We start from the raw sequence: 8073 nt of genomic DNA on the forward strand, positions 1-8073 counted from the left end.
ACCCAGATCAGTTCTGTCTCCAGCCAGATCAGTTCTGTCTCCACCCAGACAGTTCTGTCTCCACCCAGATCAGTTCTGTCTCCACCCAGATCAGTTCTGTCTCCACCCAGATCAGTTCTGTCAGCAACCAGATCAGTTCTGTCAGCAGCCAGATCAGTTCTGTCTCCACCCAGATCAGTTCTGTCTCCACCCAGATCAGTTCTGTCTCCACCCAGATCAGTTCTGTCTCCACCCAGATCAGTTCTGTCTCCACCCAGAACAGTTCTGTCTCCACCCAGATCAGTTCTGTCTCCACCCAGATCAGTTCTGTCAGCAGCCAGATCAGTTCTGTCAGCAGCCATATCAGTTCTGTCTCCACCCAGATCAGTTCTGTCTCCACCCAGATCAGTTCTGTCAGCAGCCAGATCAGTTCTGTCTCCACCCAGATCAGTTCTGTCTCCACCCAGATCAGTTCTGTCAGCAGCCAGATCAGTTCTGTCAGCAGCCATATCAGTTCTGTCTCCACCCAGATCAGTTCTGTCTCCACCCAGATCAGTTCTGTCTCCACCCAGATCAGTTCTGTCTCCACCCAGATCAGTTCTGTCTCCACCCAGATCAGTTCTGTCTCCACCCTGATCAGTTCTGTCTCCACCCAGATCAGTTCTGTCTCCACCCAGATCAGTTCTGTCTCCACCCAGAACAGTTCTGTCTCCACCCAGATCAGTTCTGTCAGCAGCCAGATCAGTTCTGTCTCCACCCAGATCAGTTCTGTCTCCACCCTGATCAGTTCTGTCTCCACCCAGATCAGTTCTGTCTCCACCCAGAACAGTTCTGTCTCCACCCAGATCAGTTCTGGGTGGAGGAAGAGGGCAGAGGAGGAGTGCTGATCTAGGATCAGCTCACGGACCTGTCCATTATAATCTAAAAGGCTGAACTGATCCTAAATCAGCGCTCCTACTCAGAAACACTACGAATACGGTGCCCAGAGCTGCAGACTCTTTAAGAGTTAAAGAATGTGGCAGCATGGTTTATTCATTAGCTCAATGGTGAGATGCTGCTATGATTAATTGATTAATCCCGCTTTTTGTTTGTCCTGGCCATGTATCATTATCTGCTGTGTGTCTACTGATATAACAGTTCTGCAAGTGTGACCTGTAGGTGGCTCTGAGAGGGGGCCAATAGACTCTACCATTGTTGAAGGAAAACACACTGCTACTGGGAACCTCTAAGAGGGGGCCAATAGACTCTACTGTTGTTGAAGGAAAAACAAAGCTACTGGGAACCTCTAAGAGGGGGCCAATAGACTCTACTGTTGTTGAAGGAAACACACTGCTACTGGGAACCTCTAAGAGGGGGCCAATAGACTCTACTGTTGTTGAAGGAAAAACAAAGCTACTGGGAACCTCTAAGAGGGGGCCAATAGACTCTACTGTTGTTGAAGGAAAAACAAAGCTACTGGGAACCTCTGAGAGGGGGCCAATAGACTCTACTGTTGTTGAAGGAAAAACAAAGCTACTGGGAACCTCTGAGAGGGGGCCAATAGACTCTACTGTTGTTGAAGGAAAAACAAAGCTACTGGGAACCTCTGAGAGGGGGCCAATAGACTCTACCGTTGTTGAAGGTCAAATTAAACAGTTTTGTCCTCTAGCTCTTCCCCGTACTGTGGAATGCAGCTCAGTGTTGTTGGAGTGTTTGCCTCTCCTATATGTCTGATGGAGCAGCTTTGAATAGGCTTTGTTTGTGTCACGGATGATAAACCCGGCTGCCTTTAAGACCCAGTAGCTCCCTGGGCCTAGCAATCCACCCTCCCTGCCTGCCTCCTGCAGAGAACAAGCGAGAGCATATACACTAGCGCAGTGCTACCTCTCTCTGCTCTCAGCTGATGCACTCACAGCACAGACAGCAGACCAACCCTGCCTGCGGTTTCTTTCTCTGCTCTGTTTTTCCTTCTCTCCATTCATCCTCCTCTCCTCCGGGGCCCGGCGTCTAATCTGAAGTCTGCAGTCGGAGGCTGAGGCTGTTTCCTGTCAGTGCAGAGCGCCGTCTCTGAGCCCAGACAGCGAGCCAGGATATACATCTCCCTGCTCTCTCCTGACCAGAAAGGGAGGAAATCAGAGGGACCAACAAGGAGTAGGGAAGTTGATCCTGGGCTGTGGCTGTGTTGACTAGAGGGGGCATTAGTACGAGGCCTATAGAAGAGGGGCGACCTAGAGGATTATCGAGACAGAGACTCTCTAGAAGCATCACTGAACCCCCCCCCTCCACACCGGCAATACCCCCCCCCTCACCGACGACGTCACCTTCTCCTCCTCATTGTTATAAGAGCAGACAGGCCAGCGTGGAGCCTGGCAAAGACTGGAGAATCAGCATGGCGTCTCAGACTACTAGGAGGAATGTATACACCCGGGTGAGTGTCTGGGAGGGGGCTGCCTGTATACACCCGGGTGAGTGTCTGGGAGGGGGGGCCTGTATACACCCGGGTGAGTGTCTGGGAGGGGGGGCCTGTATACACCCGGGTGAGTGTCTGGGAGGGGGGGCCTGTATACACCCGGGTGAGTGTCTGGGAGGGGGGGCCTGTATACACCCGGGTGAGTGTCTGGGAGGGGGCTGCCTGTATACACCCGGGTGAGAGTCTGGGAGGGGGGGCCTGTATACACCCGGGTGAGTGTCTGGGGGGGGCTGCCTGTATACACCCGGGTGAGTGTCTGGGAGGGGCTGTCTGTATACACCCGGGTGAGTGTCTGGGAGGGGGGGCCTGTATACACCCGGGTGAGTGTCTGGGAGGGGGGGCCTGTATACACCCGGGTGAGTGTCTGGGAGGGGGGGCCTGTATACACCCGGGTGAGTGTCTGGGAGGGGCTGCCTGTATACACCCGGGTGAGTGTCTGGGAGGGGCTGCCTGTAACACCCGGGTGAGTGTCTGGGAGGGGGGCCTGTATACACCAGGGTGAGTGTCTGGGAGGGGGGGCCTGTATACACCCGGGTGAGAGTCTGGGAGGGGCTGCCTGTATACACCCGGGTGAGTGTCTGGGAGGGGCTGCCTGTATACACCCGGGTGAGTGTTTGGGAGGGGCTGTCTGTATACACCCGGGTGAGTGTCTGGGAGGGGCTGCCTGTATACACCCGGGTGAGTGTCTGGGAGGGGCTGCCTGTATACACCCGGGTGAGAGTCTGGGAGGGGGGCCTGTATACACCCGGGTGAGTGTCTGGGAGGGGGGCCTGTATACACCCGGGTGAGTGTCTGGGAGGGGGGGGCCTGTATACACCCGGGTGAGTGTCTGGGAGGGGGGGCCTGTATACAGGAGTGGGTGAGTGTCTGGGAGGGGCTGCCTGTATACACCCGGGTGAGTGTCTGGGAGGGGGGGCCTGTATACACCCGGGTGAGTGTCTGGGAGGGGGGCCTGTATACACCCGGGTGAGTGTCTGGGAGGGGGGCCTGTATACACCCGGGTGAGTGTCTGGGAGGGGGGCCTGTATACACCCGGGTGAGTGTCTGGGAGGGGGGCCTGTATACACCCGGGTGAGTGTCTGGGAGGGGGGGGCCTGTATACACCCGGGTGAGTGTCTGGGAGGGGGGGCCTATATACACCCGGGTGAGTGTCTGGGAGGGGGGCCTGTATACACCCGGGTGAGTGTCTGGGAGGGGGGCCTGTATACACCCGGGTGAGTGTCTGGGAGGGGGGGCCTGTATACACCCGGGTGAGTGTCTGGGAGGGGGGGCCTGTATACACCCGGGTGAGTGTCTGGGAGGGGGGCCTATATACACCCGGGTGAGTGTCTGGGAGGGGGGGCCTGTATACACCCGGGTGAGTGTCTGGGAGGGGGGGGCCTATATACACCCGGGTGAGTGTCTGGGAGGGGGGCCTGTATACACCCGGGTGAGTGTCTGGGAGGGGGGCCTGTATACACCCGGGTGAGTGTCTGGGAGGGGGGCCTATATACACCCAGGTGAGTGTCTGGGAGGGGGGCCTGTATACACCCGGGTGAGTGTCTGGGAGGGGGGGCCTGTATACACCCGGGTGAGTGTCTGGGAGGGCGGGCCTGTATACACCCGGGTGAGTGTCTGGGAGGGGGGCCTGTATACACCCGGGTGAGTGTCTGGGAGGGGGGGCCTGTATACACCCGGGTGAGTGTCTGGGAGGGCGGGCCTGTATACACCCGGGTGAGTGTCTGGGAGGGGCTGCCTGTATACACCCGGGTGAGTGTCTGGGAGGGGCTGCCTATATAGAGGAGTGGGTTAGTGTCTGGTAGGGGGCTGCCTGTATAGAGGAGTGGGTTAGTGTCTGGTAGGGGGCTGCCTGTATAGAGGAGTGGGTTAGTGTCTGGTAGGGGGCTGCCTGTATAGAGGAGTGGGTTAGTGTCTGGTAGGGGGCTGCCTGTATAGAGGAGTGGGTTAGTGTCTGGGAGGGGGCTGCCTGTATAGAGGAGTGGGTTAGTGTCTGGGAGGGGGCTGCCTGTATAGAGGAGTGGGTTAGTGTCTGGTAGGGGGCTGCCTGTATAGAGGAGTGGGTTAGTGTCTGGTAGGGGGCTGCCTGTATAGAGGAGTGGGTTAGTGTCTGGTAGGGGGCTGCCTGTATAGAGGAGTGGGTTAGTGTCTGGTAGGGGGCTGCCTATATCGAGGAGTGGGTTAGTGTCTGGTAGGGGGCTGCCTATATAGAGGAGTGGGTTAGTGTCTGGGAGGGGCTGCCTGTATAGAGGAGTGGGTTAGTGTCTGGTAGGGGGCTGCCTATATAGAGGAGTGGGTTAGTGTCTGGTAGGGGGCTGCATATATAGAGGAGTGGGTTAGTGTCTGGTAGGGGCTGCCTATATAGAGGAGTGGGTTAGTGTCTGGTAGGGGCTGCATATATAGAGGAGTGGGTTAGTGTCTGGTAGGGGGCTGCCTGTATAGAGGAGTGGGTTAGTGTCTGGTAGGGGGCTGCATATATAGAGGAGTGGGTTAGTGTCTGGTAGGGGCTGCCTATATAGAGGAGTGGGTTAGTGTCTGGTAGGGGGCTGCATATATAGAGGAGTGGGTTAGTGTCTGGTAGGGGGCTGCCTGTATAGAGGAGTGGGTTAGTGTCTGGTAGGGGGCTGCATATATAGAGGAGTGGGTTAGTGTCTGGTAGGGGCTGCCTATATAGAGGAGTGGGTTAGTGTCTGGTAGGGGCTGCCTATATAGAGGAGTGGGTTAGTGTCTGGTAGGGGGCTGCATATATAGAGGAGTGGGTTAGTGTCTGGTAGGGGCTGCCTATATAGAGGAGTGGGTTAGTGTCTGGTAGGGGGCTGCCTGTATAGAGGAGTGGGTTAGTGTCTGGTAGGGGCTGCCTATATAGAGGAGTGGGTTAGTGTCTGGTAGGGGGCTGCCTGTATAGAGGAGTGGGTTAGTGTCTGGTAGGGGGCTGCATATATAGAGGAGTGGGTTAGTGTCTGGTAGGGGGCTGCCTGTATAGAGGAGTGGGTTAGTGTCTGGTTGGGGGCTGCCTGTGTAGAGGAGTGGGTTAGTGTCTGGGAGGGGGCTGCCCATATAGAGGAGTGGGTTAGTGTCTGGTAGGGGGCTGCCTATATAGAGGAGTGGGTTAGTGTCTGGGAGGGGCTGCCTATATAGAGGAGTGGGTTAGTGTCTGGTAGGGGGCTGCCTGTATAGAGGAGTGGGTTAGTGTCTGGGAGGGGGCTGCCTGTATAGAGGAGTGGGTTAGTGTCTGGTAGGGGGCTGCCTGTATAGAGGAGTGGGTTAGTGTCTGGTAGGGGGCTGCCTGTATAGAGGAGTGGGTTAGTGTCTGGTAGGGGGCTGCCTGTATAGAGGAGTGGGTTAGTGTCTGGTAGGGGGCTGCCTATATAGAGGAGTGGGTTAGTGTCTGGTAGGGGCTGCCTATATAGAGGAGTGGGTTAGTGTCTGGTAGGGGGCTGCATATATAGAGGAGTGGGTTAGTGTCTGGGAGGGGGCTGCCTATATAGAGGAGTGGGTTAGTGTCTGGTAGGGGGCTGCATATATAGAGGAGTGGGTTAGTGTCTGGTAGGGGGCTGCCTGTATAGAGGAGTGGGTTAGTGTCTGGTAGGGGGCTGCCTATATAGAGGAGTGGGTTAGTGTCTGGTAGGGGGCTGCATATATAGAGGAGTGGGTTAGTGTCTGGTAGGGGGCTGCCTATATAGAGGAGTGGGTTAGTGTCTGGTAGGGGGCTGCCTGTATAGAGGAGTGGGTTAGTGTCTGGTAGGGGGCTGCATATATAGAGGAGTGGGTTAGTGTCTGGGAGGGGGCTGCCAATATAGAGGAGTGGGTTAGTGTCTGGTAGGGGGGCCTATATAGAGGAGTGGGTTAGTGTCTGGTAGGGGGCTGCCTGTATAGAGGAGTGGGTTAGTGTCTGGTAGGGGGCTGCCTATATAGAGGAGTGGGTTAGTGTCTGGTAGGGGGCTGCCTGTATAGAGGAGTGGGTTAGTGTCTGGTAGGGGGCTGCCTATATAGAGGAGTGGGTTAGTGTCTGGTAGGGGGCTGCCTATATAGAGGAGTGGGTTAGTGTCTGGTAGGGGGCTGCCTGTATAGAGGAGTGGGTTAGTGTCTGGTAGGGGGCTGCCCGTGTAGAGGAGTGGGTTAGTGTCTGGTTGGGGGCTGTTAGCTGGTAGGTTACTGGTCGGTGCCAGACTCAGCTGTGTAGCTGTTAGCTGGTAGGTTACTGTTCGGTGCCAGACTCAGCGGTGTAGCTGTTAGCTGGTAGGGCCCTGTTCAGTGCCAGACTCAGTGGTGTAGCTGTTAGCTGGTAGGTTACTGTTCGGTGCCAGACTCAGCGGTGTAGCTGTTAGCTGGTAGGGACCTGTTCGGTGCCAGACTCAGCTGTGTAGCTGTTAGCTGGTAGGTTACTGTTCGGTGCCAGACTCAGCGGTGTAGCTGTTAGCTGGTAGGGCCCTGTTCAGTGCCAGACTCAGTGGTGTAGCTGTTAGCTGGTAGGTTACTGTTCGGTGCCAGACTCAGCGGTGTAGCTGTTAGCTGGTAGGGCCCTGTTCGGTGCCAGACTCAGTGGTGTAGATGTTAGCTGGTAGGTTACTGTTCGGTGCCAGACTCAGCGGTGTAGCTGTTAGCTGGTAGGGCCCTGTTCGGTGCCAGACTCAGTGGTGTAGCTGTTAGCTGGTAGGTTACTGTTCGGTGCCAGACTCAGCGGTGTAGCTGTTAGCTGGTAGGTTACTGTTCGGTGCCAGACTCAGCTGTGTAGCTGTTAGCTGGTAGGTTACTGTTCGGTGCCAGACTCAGCGGTGTAGCTGTTAGCTCGTAGGGCCCTGTTCGGTGCCAGACTCAGCGGTGTAGCTGTTAGCTGGTAGGTTACTGTTCGGTGCCAGACTCAGTGGTGTTGCTGTTAGCTGGTAGGGCCCTGTTCGGTGCCAGACTCAGTGGTGTTGCTGTTAGCTGGTAGGTTACTGTTCGGTGCCAGACTCAGTGGTGTAGCTGTTAGCTGGTAGGTTACTGTTCGGTGCCAGACTCAGCGGTGTAGCTGTTAGCTGGTAGGTTACTGTTCGGTGCAAGACTCAGCGGTGTAGCTGTTAGCTGGTAGGGCCCTGTTCGGTGCCAGACTCAGCGGTGTAGCTGTTAGCTGGTAGCGCCCTGTTCGGTGCAAGACTCAGCGGTGTAGCTGTTAGCTGGTAGGGCCCTGTTCGGTGCCAGACTCAGCGGTGTAGCTGTTAGCTGGTAGGGCCCTGTTCGGTGCCAGACTCAGCGGTGTAGCTGTTAGCTGGTAGGGCCCTGTTTGGTGCCAGACTCAGCGGTGTAGCTGTTAGCTGGTAGGTTACTGTTCGGTGCCAGACTCAGCGGTGTAGCTGTTAGCTGGTATGGCCCTGATCAGTGCTGGACTCAGCGGTGTAGCTGTTAGCTGGTAGGGACCTGATCAGTGCTGGACTCAGCGGTGTAGCTGTTAGCTGGTAGGGCCCTGTTCGGTGCCAGACTCAGTGGTGTAGCTGTTAGCTGGTTGGGGCCTGTTCGGTGCCAGACTCAGCGGTGTAGCTGTTAGCTGGTTGGGGCCTGTTCGGTGCCAGACTCAGCGGTGTAGCTGTTAGCTGGTAGGGACCTGTTCGGTGCTGGACTCAGCGGTGTAGCTGTTAGCTGGTAGGTTACTGTTCGGTGCCAGACTCAGT

The sequence above is a fragment of the Oncorhynchus masou genome, unplaced genomic scaffold, assembly GCF_036934945.1.
Source record: "Oncorhynchus masou masou isolate Uvic2021 unplaced genomic scaffold, UVic_Omas_1.1 unplaced_scaffold_2315, whole genome shotgun sequence".
NCBI classification, from domain to species: domain Eukaryota; kingdom Metazoa; phylum Chordata; class Actinopteri; order Salmoniformes; family Salmonidae; genus Oncorhynchus; species Oncorhynchus masou.